This window comes from Aegilops tauschii, chromosome 5, assembly GCF_002575655.3.
Source record: "Aegilops tauschii subsp. strangulata cultivar AL8/78 chromosome 5, Aet v6.0, whole genome shotgun sequence".
Taxonomy (NCBI): Eukaryota; Viridiplantae; Streptophyta; class Magnoliopsida; order Poales; family Poaceae; genus Aegilops; species Aegilops tauschii.
In genome coordinates, this window is record NC_053039.3 from 472673441 (window position 1) to 472685774 (window position 12334).

A 12334-nucleotide genomic window follows, 5' to 3' on the forward strand; every position below is an offset into this window, starting at 1 on the left:
TAAGAGTGTCGAACCCAACGAGGAGCTAAAGGTAGAACAAATATTCTCTCAAGTTCTATCGACCACCAATACAATTCTACGAACACTTAAGTTTGCTTTACCTAAAACAAGTATGGAAATATTTTGCAAGAATAAAACTACGAGTACTTTGTGAGAATAAAACTATGAACAAATTGCAAGGTAATAAAAGTAGATAGCCTTTGTCAACAAGAAAGTCATGTGTCCCTAGGCAATTGATAACAAGTACTGGTAATCATTCTTGTAATTTTATATGAGGGAGAGGCATGAGCTAACATACTTTCTCTACTTGGATCATATGCACTTATGATTGGACCCGTAGCAAGCATCCTCAACTACTAAAGATCATTAAGGTCGTGAAACCCAACCATAGCATTAAGTATGAAGTCTTCTTTATCCCATACACAACAACCCACTTACTCGGGTTTAAGGTTCTGTCACTCTCGCAACCCACCTTAGGCGAACCATGAACATATTGCAACACCCTATGCGGGGGCCAGTCCGTTTGCATGACACGGAGGGCACCGTAGGATAGCACCATAAATAAAATATACAATCATACCAACCAAGATCACGATGAACCCACAGTACAAAACGGATCTACTCAAACATCATAGGATAGCCAAATATCATTGGGAAATAATATATGGAGTTGAGCACCATGTTTAAGTAGAGATTACAGTAGGGAGAAGGGGTGTTACACCGCTGCATAGAGGGGGAGAAAGTTGGTGTTGACGGTAGCAAGATTGTTGATGTAGATTGTCGTCACGATCCTTGCCCCGGCGGCACTCTCGCACCACCAGGAGAGAGGGGGAGAGAGCCCCCTCCTTCTTCTTCTTCCTTGGCCTCCCCGCTAGATGGGAGGAGAGTTCCCCCTCTGGTTCATGGCCTCCATGGCGGCGGAGGGGCAAGAGCCCCTCCGAGATTGGACCTGTCTCTCTGTTCTCTGTTGTTTCGCGTTCCCCAGATTTGGCCCTTCATTGTTTCTTAAATTCCTGGAGATCCATAACTCTGATTGCGCTGAAATTTTTACAAGATTTTTTTCCATAAATTATCTTTCTTGCGCTAGAAGAAGGGCCCCAACCGACTTTCGAGGAGGGTATAAGATACCTGGGCGCGCCTTGGTGGGTTGTGTTCACTGTGGGCCCCCGTTTGCGTTGATTCCAAGTCCCAAAAATCACATATATTCCATAATAATTCTCCATAAATTTTTGTCGCATTTGGAATTCCATTGATATGGATTTTCCGCGAAACAAAAAACATGCAACAAATAGGAACTGGCACTGGGCACTAGAACAATAGGTTAGTCCAATAAATCATATAAAATGTTGCCAAATATATGTGAAAGTTGTATAATATTGGCATGAAACAATAAACAATTATAGATATGACGGAGATGTATCAAAGCCTGCACCAGATGGTCCGCCTGACTAGCTTCTATGAAGGGGTCGACGCCAGAATACCAACAGGGAGAGCACCATTAGAAAAACAGAGAACCAGAACCAATCTTCCAACTGTAGCAACTTTCATTTCCCATCTCATCTCATAGCCGGCACCACCATCATCACCGCAACCATTCTCTCCAAGTTAGTGATACTTGTAATCAGTGTATCACATTCGACAACTATTTTGAGACATATTATTAATCAATCATTCATCTTTATGTTGTGTTCAATGAGTTCATTTTCGATCCGACCGCCATGTGGGAGTAATTTGGTAAGGCAGTGGGTTGAGGCTAGGTCTTGCAACCCGATGTATTTGTACAAGGGTCATGGGAATGGCTTGGTGTATTTGACGCTATTCGTATGTGTTCGAATGCAATGGAGCTGTCTCTTGTCTTCTTCTCGTTCTAAGGCCCTGTAGGTAACCAGGATCCCGTATATCAATCAAGGAGATGGTAAAGAGCAAGGAGGACATGGAACGCTATCCCGAACAGTAGTGAGAGAAGGGGTTACTGCGGTAGCGAAAAACTATTCCTTGGGGATGAATGAGGTGTAGTCATTAAATTCCCAATACCTTTATTGGAATATTTATTATTAATAACCGAGGTAACCCCGTGTGAAGGTAAGGGCTATCAGTTGGTCAAGGTGTACTTTGGACACATCCTCCGTCCCACATCCTCATGTCGCAAGCACATCATAGCGCTTGTCTTCCAAAGCTATGTTTATTTTTAAAATGAGGTCACATGCATAAATATAAGATCGTGAGAGTAAGACATCATACCCATGCCTGTTTTTAATACTAGTATTTACACCCAAAAGGTTGTTTAAGGTTCGGTTGTTATACTGGAATTCAATTCATTAGCAATAACTTTTCTAAGCCTTTGTCATAGCGCACATCCTCTCATGTGTTTCATAACTCAGGGTAACTCCCTAGGGGAAAGGCACGATAACCTTGTACTATCCAAACCGGATATTAAAGGGCATCACGCATCACAACAGCAGTGACGGTTACCGAAGTAGTGAATCAGCTCATTTGCACATCTGTGCGCGCCATTTTCTCTCCTGCCCACACATGAAATGGAAGTTGTTGGAGATGTGTATGGATAAGTACAGTCATAGTTTGCAGGAATGACCACATTGCGCACCACAGCCATAGACGTGCATGGCTTGGCCTCACTAGCTTGATACATCTCCAACGTATCTATAATTTTTATTGTTCCATGCTATTATATTATCTCTTTTGGATGTTTAATGGGCTTTAATATGCTCTTTTATATTATTTTTGGGACTAACCTATTAACCGGAGGCCTAGTGCCAGCTTCTGTTTTTTTGCCCATTTTAGAGTTTCGCAGAAAAGGAATACCAAACGGAGTCCAAACGGAATGAAACCGTCGCGATGATATTTCTTGGAACGAAAGCAATCTAGAAAACTTGGAGTGGAAGTCTGGAACGCCACGAGGCGGCCACAATGTAGGAGGGCGCGCCCAGGGGGTAGGCGCGCCCCCACCCTCGTGGGCTCCTCGTAGCTCCACCGACGTACTTATTTCGCCTATATATACTCTTATACCCTAGATCGATCAGAGAGAGCCATGAAACAACTTTTCCACCGCCGCAACCTTCTGTACCCCGTGAGATCCCTTCTTGGGGCCTCTTCCGGTGATCTGCTGGAGGGGGGGTCGATCATGGAGGGCATCTACATCAACACCATTGCCTCTCCGATGAAGCGTGAGTAGTTTACCACAGACCTTCGGGTCCATAGTTATTAGCTAGATGGCTTCTTCTCTCTCTTTGATTCTCAATACAAAGTTCTCCTCGATGTTCTTGGAGATCTATTTGATGTAATACTCTTTTGCGGTGTGTTTGCCGAGATCTGATGAATTGTGGATTTATGAACAAGATTATCTATGAATATTATTTGGTTCTTCTCTGAATTCTTATATGCATGATTTGATATCTTTGCAAGTCTCTTCGAATTATCGGTTTAGTTTGGCCTAGATTGATCTTTCTTGCAATAGGAGAAGTGCTTAGCTTCGGGTTCAATCTTGCGGTGTCCTTTCCCAGTGACAGTAGGGGCAGCAAGGCACGTATTGTATTGTTTCCATCAAGGATAAAAAGATGGGGTTTATATCATATTGTTTGAGTTTATCCCTCTACATCATGTCATCTTGCTTACTGCGTTACTCTGTTCTTATGAAATTAATACTCTAGATGCATGCTGGATAGTGGTAGATGTGTGGAGTAATAGTAATAGATGCAGAATCGTTTTGGTCTACTTGACACGGACGTGATGCCTATATTCATGATCATTGCCTTAGATATTCTCATAATATGTGCTTTTCTATCAATTGCTTGGCAGTAATTTGTTCACCCACCGTAATATATGCTATCTTGAGAGAAGCCACTAGTGAAACCTATGGCCTCCAGGTCTCTTATTATATTGCATCTCTTTTATGTACATCGCATCTCGTTTATTATTTTGCAATCTTTACTTTCCAATCTATACAAAAAAATACCAAAAATATTTACTTTACTATCTTTATTAGATCTCACTTTTGCGAGTGACCGTGAAGGGATTGACAACCCCTTTATCGTGTTGGTTGCAAGGTTCTTGATTGTTTGTGCAGGTACTAGGTGACTTGTGCGTTGTCTCCTACTAGATTGACACCTTGGTTCTCAAAACCGAGGGAAATATTACGCTACTTTGCTACATCACACATTCCTCTTCAAGGGAAAACCAACACATGCTCAAGAGGTAGCACTAGCCGAGGGCACACCTGGTTCGTGCGCACTATCCATGGACCATGGTGTTTTCGGACGTGGTGTCCCTGGCCATGGACATGAAACAACCAACATCTATTTCTTCAAAGCTAAAATGTGTGGAGGCTTTGCTACCAAATTGTGTCATAATGGGCTCGATGGATACTTTCTCGCTGTCAAGTTACATTACGGGCGATGAAAACTTGATGATGATGAAGAAGAAGAATATCACGCCGACTTCAATGCCAAGAAAAGGTGGTGTGACCACCCAGTAGCCCATGCTCGATGGCAACAATTACATGATGAAGGCCACGAAGATGAAGATCTTCATGTGTGCACGTAAGTCTTGGCAGCACTAGAAAGCAAAGCCATGGTCAGCGAGACAAAGGACCAATATACATTTATAAGATTCTAACCAAACGGATTGCTTCCATCTACCATGGTTATCTGTCGATGATGGTCGTGTTGTACAACTTGTTGGGGAACGTAGTAATTCAAAAAAAATTCCTATGATCACGCAAGATCTATCTAGGAAAAGCATAGCAACGAGCGGGGAGAGTGTGTCCACGTACCCTCATAGACCAAAAGTGGAAGCGCTTAGTAACGCGGTTGATGTAGTCGAACGTCTTCAGGATCCAACCGATCCAAGTACCGAACGTACGACTCCTCCCTGTTCAGCACACGTTCAGCACGATGACATCCCTCGAGCTCTTGATCCAGTTGAGGACGAGGGAGAGTTTCGTCAGCACGACGGCGTGGTGACGGTGATGATGAAGTTACCGGCGCAGGGCTTCGCCTAAGCACTATGACGATATGACCGAGGTGTGTAACTGTGGAGGGGGGCACCGCACACGGCTAAGACAAATCTTGGGTGCCTTTGGGGTGCTCCCCTACCCCGTATATAAAGGAGGGAGGGAGGAGGCGGCCGGCCTAGGGGGCGCACCAAGCATAGGGAGTCCTACTAGGACTCCCAAGTCCTAGTAGGATTCCCTTTCCTATTCGGAGTAGGAGAGAAGGAAAGAGAGGGAGAGGGAGAAGGAAAGGGGGGCCGCGCCCCCACCCCTTGTCCAATTCGGTTTGGGCAGGGGGAGGTGCGTGCCACCTCTTGGCCCTTCTCCCCTCTCTCCACTAAAGCCCAATAAGGCCCATTACTTCTCCCGGTGAATTCCCGTAACTCCCCGGTACTCCGAAAAATACCCGAATCACTCGGAACCTTCCGATGTCCGAATATAGCCTTCCAATATATGAATCTTTACCTCTCGACCATTTCGAGACTCCTCGTCATGTCCGTGATCTCATCCGGGACTCCGAACAAACTTCGGTCATCAAATCACATAACTCATAATACAAATCGTCATCGAACGTTAAGCATGCGGACCCTACGGGTTCGAGAACTATGTAGACATGACCGAGACACATCTCCGGTCAATAACCAATAGCGGAATCTGGATGCTCATATTGGCTCCTACATATTCTACGAAGATCTTTATCGGTCAAACCGCATAACAACCTACGTTGTCCCCTTTGTCATCGGTATGTTACTTGCCCGAGATTCGATCGTCGGTATCATCATACCTAGTTCAATCTCGTTACCGACAAGTCTCTTTACTCGTTCTGTAGTGCATCATCTCGCAACTAACTCATTAGTCACATTGCTTGCAAGACTTATAGTGATGCGCATTACCGAGAGGGCCCAGAGATACCTCTCCGATACACGGAGTGACAAATCCTAATCTTGATCTATGCCAACCCAACAAACACCTTCGGAGACACCTGTAGAGCATCTTTATAATCACCCAGTTACGTTGTGACATTTGATAGCACACAAGGTGTTCCTCCGGTATTTGGGAGCTGCATAATCTCATAATTAGAGGAACATGTATAAGTCATGAAGAAAGCAATAGCAATAAAACTAAACGATCATTATGCCAAGCTAACGGATGGGTCTTGTCCATCACATCATTCTCTAATGATGTGATCCCATTGATCAAATGACAACACATGTCTATGGTTAGGAAACTTAACCATCTTTGATTAATGAGCTAGTCAAGTAGAGGCATACTAGGGACACTATGTTTTGTCTACGTATTCACACATGTATCAAGTTTCCGGTTAATACAATTCTAGCATGAATAATAAACATTTATCATGATATAAGGAAATATAAATAACAACTTTATTATTGCCTATAGGGCATATTTCCTTCAGTCTCCCACTTGCACTAGAGTCAATAATCTAGTTCACATCGCCATGTGATTTAATACCAATAGTTCACATCTTTATGTGATTAACACCCATAGTTTACATCGCCATGTGACCAACACTCAAAGGGTTTACTAGAGTCAATAATCTAGTTCACATCGCTGTGTGATTAACACCCAAGTGTAATAAGGTGTGATCATGTTTTGCTTGTGAGAGAAGTTTTAGTCTACGGGTCTGCCACATTCAGATCCATATGTATTTTGCAAATTTTCTATGTCTACAATGCTCTGCATGGAGCCACTCTAGCTAATTGCTCCCACTTTCAATATGTATCCAGATTGAGACTGAGTGTCATCTGGATCGGTGTAAAAGCTTGCATTGACGTAACTCTTTACGACGAACTCTTTGTCACCTCCATAACCAAGAAATATTTCCTTAGTCCTCTTAGGTAACTAAGGATAACTTTGATCGCTGTCCAGTGATCCACTCCTGGATCACTATCGTACCCCCTTGCCAAATTCATGGCAAGGTACACAATAGGTCTGGTACACATCATAGCATACTTTATAGAACCTATGACTGAGGCATAGGGAATGACTTTCATTCTCTTTCTATTTTCTGCCGTGGTCGGGTTTTGAGTCTTAGTCAACTTTACACCTTGCAATACAAGCAAGAACTCCTTCTTTGACTGTTCCATTTTGAACTACTTCAAAACCTTGTCAAGGTATGTACTCATTGAAAAAATCTTATCAAGCGTCTTGATCTATCTCTATAGATCTTGATGCCCAATATGTAAGAAGCTTCACCGAGGTCTTTCTTCGAAAAACTCCTTTCAAACACTCCTTTATGCTTTCCAGAAAATTCTACATCATTTCTGATCAACAATATGTCATTCACATATACTTATCAGAAAGACTGTAGTGCTCCCACTCACTTTCTTGTAAATACATGCTTCACCGTAAGTCTGTATAAAACTATATGCTTTGATCAACTTACCAAAGCGTATATTCCAACTCCGAGATGCTTGCACCAGTCCATAGATGGATCGCTGGAGCTTGCACATTTTGTTAGCGCCTTTAGGATTGAAAAAACCTTCTGGTTGCATCATATACAACTCTTCTTTAATAAATCCATTAAGGAATGCAGTTTTGACATCCATTTGCCAGATTTCATAAAATGTGGAAATTGCTAACATGATTCGGACAGACTTTAAGCATCGATACGAGTGAGAAAATCTCATCATAGTCAACACCTTGAACTTGTCAAAAACCTTTTTCGACAAGTCGAGCTTTGAACATAGTAACACTACTATTAGCGTCCGTCTTCCTCTTGAAGATCCATTTATTCTCAATGGCTTGCCAATCACCGGGCAAGTCAACCAATGTCCATACTTTGTTCTCATATATGGATCCCATCTCAGATTTTTCATGGCCTCAAGCCATTTCGCGGAATCTGGGCTCATCATCGCTTCCTCATAGTTCGTAGGTTCGTCATGGTCTAGTAACATGACTTCCAGAACAGTATTACCGTACCACTCTGGTGCAGAACGTACTCCAATTGACCTACGAGGTTTGGTAGTAACTTGATCTAAAGTTTCATGATCATCATCATTAACTTCCTCACCAATTGGTGTAGGCATCACTTGAACTCATTTCTGTGATGAACTACTTTCCAATTCGGGAGAAGGTACAATTACCTCATCAAGTTATAATTTCCTCCCACTCACTTCTTTCGAGAGAAACTCCTTCTCTAGAAAGGATCCATTCTTAGCAACGGATATCTTGCCTTTGGATCTGTGATAGAAGGTGTACCCAATAGTATCCTTTGGGTATCCTATGAAGACGCATTTCTTCGATTTGGGTTCGAGCTTATCAGGTTTGAAGATTTTTCACATAAGCATCGCAGCCCCAAACTTTAAGAAACGACAGCTTAGGTTTCTTGCCAAACCACAGTTCATACGGTGTCGTCTCAACAGATTTAGATGGTGCCCTATTTAACGTGAAAGCAGCTGTCCCTAATGCATAACCCCAAAACGATAGTGGTAAATCTGCAAGAGACATCATAGATCGCACCATATCTAATAAAGTGCGGTTACGACGTTCGAACACACCATTACGTTGTGGTGTTCCGGGTGGCGTGAGCTGCGAAACTATTCTGCATTGTTTTAAATGAAGACCAAACTCGTAACTCAGATATTCTCCTCCACGATCAGATCGTAGAAACTTTATTTTCTTGTTACGATGATTTTCCACTTCACTCTGAAATTCTTTGAACTTTTCAAATGTTTCAGACGTATGTTTCATCAAGTAGATATACCCATATCTGCTCCAATCATCTGTGAAGGTCAGAAAATAATGATACCCGCCGCGAGCCTCAACACTCATCGGACCACATACATCAGTATATATTATTTCCAACAAACCTGTTGCTCGCTCCATTGTTCCGGAGAACAGAGTTTTAGTCATCGTACCCATGAGGCATGGTTCGCAAGCATCAAGTGATTCATAATCAAGTGATTCGAAAAGCCCATCAGCATGGAGTTTCTTCATGCGCTTTACACCAATATGACCGAAACGGCAGTGCCACAAATAAGTTGCACTATCATTATTAAACTTATATCTTTTGGCTTCAGTATTATGAATATGTGTATCACTACTATCGAGATTCAATAAAAATAGACCACTCATCAAGGGTGCATGACCATAAAAGATATAACTCATATAAATAGAACAACCATTATTCTCTGATTTAAATGAATAACCGTCTCACATCAAACAAGATCCAGATATAATGTTCATGCTTAACGCTGGCGCCAAATAACAATTATTCAGGTCTAAAACTAATCCCGAAGGTAGATGTAGAGGTAGCATGCCGACGACGATCACATTAACTTTGGAACCATTTCCCACGCGCATCATCACCTTGTCCTTAGCCAATCTTCGCTTAATCCGTAGTCCCTGTTTCGAGTTGCAAATATGAGCAACAGAACCAGTATCAAATACCTAGGCACTACTGCGAGCATTAGTAAGGTACACATCAATAACATGTATATCAAATATACCTTTCACTTTGCCATCCTTCTTATCCGCCAAATACTTGGGGCAGTTCCGCTTCCAGTGACCAGTCCCTTTGCAGTAGAAGCACTCCGTCTCAGGCTTAGGTCCAGACTTGGGCTTCTTCACTTGAGCAGCAACTTTCTTGCTGTTCTTCTTGAAGTTCCCCTTCTTCCCTTTGCCCTTTTTCTTGAAATTAGTGGTCTTGTTTACAATCAACACTTGATGCTCCTTCGTGATTTCTACCTCCGCAGCCTTTAGCATTGCGAAGAGCTCGAGAATTGTCTTATTCATCCCCTGCATATTATAGTTCATCATGAAGCTTTTGTTGCTTGGTGGCAGTGATTGAAGAACTCTGTCAATGACACTGTCATCAGGAAGATTAACTCCCAGTTGAGTCAAGTGGTTGTGGTACCCAGACATTCTGAGTATATGTTCACTGACAGAACTATTCTCGTCCATCTTGCAGCCGTAGAACTTATTGGAGACTTCATATCTCTCAGCCCGTGCATTTGCTTGAAATATTAACTTCAACTCCTGGAACATCTCATATGCTCCATGACGTTCAAAACGTCGTTGAAGTCCCGGTTCTAAGCCGTAAAGCATGGCACACTGAACTATCGAGTAGTCATAAGCTTTGCTCTGCCAGACGTTCACAACGTCCGGTGTTGCTCCTGCAGCAGGTCTTGCACCTAGCGGTGCTTCCAGGACGTAATTCTTCTGTGTAGCAATGAGGATAATCCTCAGGTTACGGACCCAGACCGTGTAGTTTCTACCATCATCTTTCAACTTAGCTTTCTCTAGGAACGCATTAAAATTCAAAGGAACAGTAGCACGGGCCATTGATCTATAACAACAGAGACATGCAAAATACTATCAGGTACTAAGTTCATGATAAATTAAAGTTCAATTAATCATATTACTTAAGAACTCCCACTTAGATAGACATCCCTCTAATCATCTAAGTGATCACGTGATCCAAATAAACTAAACCATGTCTGATCATCACGTGAGATAGATTAGTTAGCAATGGTGAACATCACTATGTTGATCATATCTACTATATGATTCACGCTCGACCTTTCGGTCTCAGTGTTCCAAGGCCATATCTGCATATGCTAGGCTCGTCAAGTTTAACCTGAGTATTCTGCGTGTGCAAAACTGGCTTGCATCCGTTGTATGTGAACGTAGAGCTTCTCATACCCGATCATCACGTGGTGTCTCGGTATGACGAACTGTAGCAACGGTGCATACTTAGGGAGAACACTTATACCTTGAAATTTAGTGAGAGATCATCTTATAATGCTACCGCCGTACTAAGCAAAATAAGACGCATAAAGGATAAACATCACATGCAATCAATATAAGTGATATGATATGGCCATCATCATCTTGTGTCTTTGATCTCCATCTCCAAAGCACCGTCATGATCACCATCGTCACCGGCTTGACACCTTGATCTCCATCGAAGCATCGTTGTCGTCACGCCAACTATTGCTTCTACGACTATCGCTACCGCTTAGTGATAAAGTAAAGCAATTACATGGCGATTGCATTTCATACAATAAAGCGACAACCATAAGGCTCCTGCCAGTTGCCGATAACTTTTACAAAACATGATCATCTCATACAACAATTTATATATCATCACATCTTGACCATATCACATCACAACATGCCCTGCAAAAACAAGTTAGACATCCTCTACTTTGTTGTTGCAAGTTTTACGTGGCTGCTACGGGCTTAGCAAGAACCGTTCTTACCTACACATCAAAACCACAATGATTTTTCGTCAAGTGTGATGTTTTAACCTTCAACAAGGACCGGGCGTAGTCACACTTGATTCAACTAAAGCTGGAGAAACAGACGCCCACTAGCCACCTGTGTGCGAAGCACGTCGGTAGAACCGGTCTCAGGAACGCGGTCATGTAATGTCGGTCTGGGCCGCTTCATCCAACAATACCACCGAATCAAAGTATGACATGCTGGTAAGCAGTATGACTATTATCGCCCACAAATCTTTGTGTTCTACTTGTGCATATAATATCTACGCATAGACCTGGCTCGGATGCCACTATTGGGGAACGTAGTAATTCAAAAAAATCCTACGATCACGCAAGATCTATCCAGGAGAAGCATAGCAACGAGCGGGGAGAGTGTGTCCATGTACCCTCGTAGACCGAAAGCGGAAGCATTTAGTAACGCGGTTGATTTACTCGAACGTCTTCACGATCCAACCGATCCAAGTACCGAACGTACGACACCTCCGTGTTCAGCACACGTTCAGCACGATGACGTCCCTCGAGCTCTTGATCCAGTTAAGGATGTGGGAGAGTTTTGTCAGCACGACGGCATGGTGACGGTGATGATGAAGTTACCGGCGCAGGGCTTCACCTAAGCACTACGACGATATGACCAGGGTGTGTAACTGTGGAGGGGCACCACACACGGCTAAGACAAATCTTGGGTGGCTTTGGGGTGCTCCCCTCCCCCGTATATAAAGGAGGGAGGGAGGAGGCGGCCGGCCTAGGGGCGTGCCAAGCATAGGGAGTCCTACTAGGACTCCCAAGTCCTAGTAGGATTCCCTTTCCTATTCGGAGTAGGAGAGAAGGAAAGAGAGGGAGAGGGAGAAGGAAAGAGAGGTCCGCGCCCCCACCCCTTGTCCAAATCGGTTTGGGCAGGGGGAGGCGCGCGCTAGCACTTGGCCCTTCTCCCCTCTCCCCACTAAAGCCCAATAAGGCCCATTACTTCTCCCGGTGAATTCCCGTAACTCCCCGGTACTCCGAAAAATACCCGAATCACTCGGAACCTTTCCGATGTCCGAATATAGCATTCCAATATATGACTCTTTACCTCTCGACT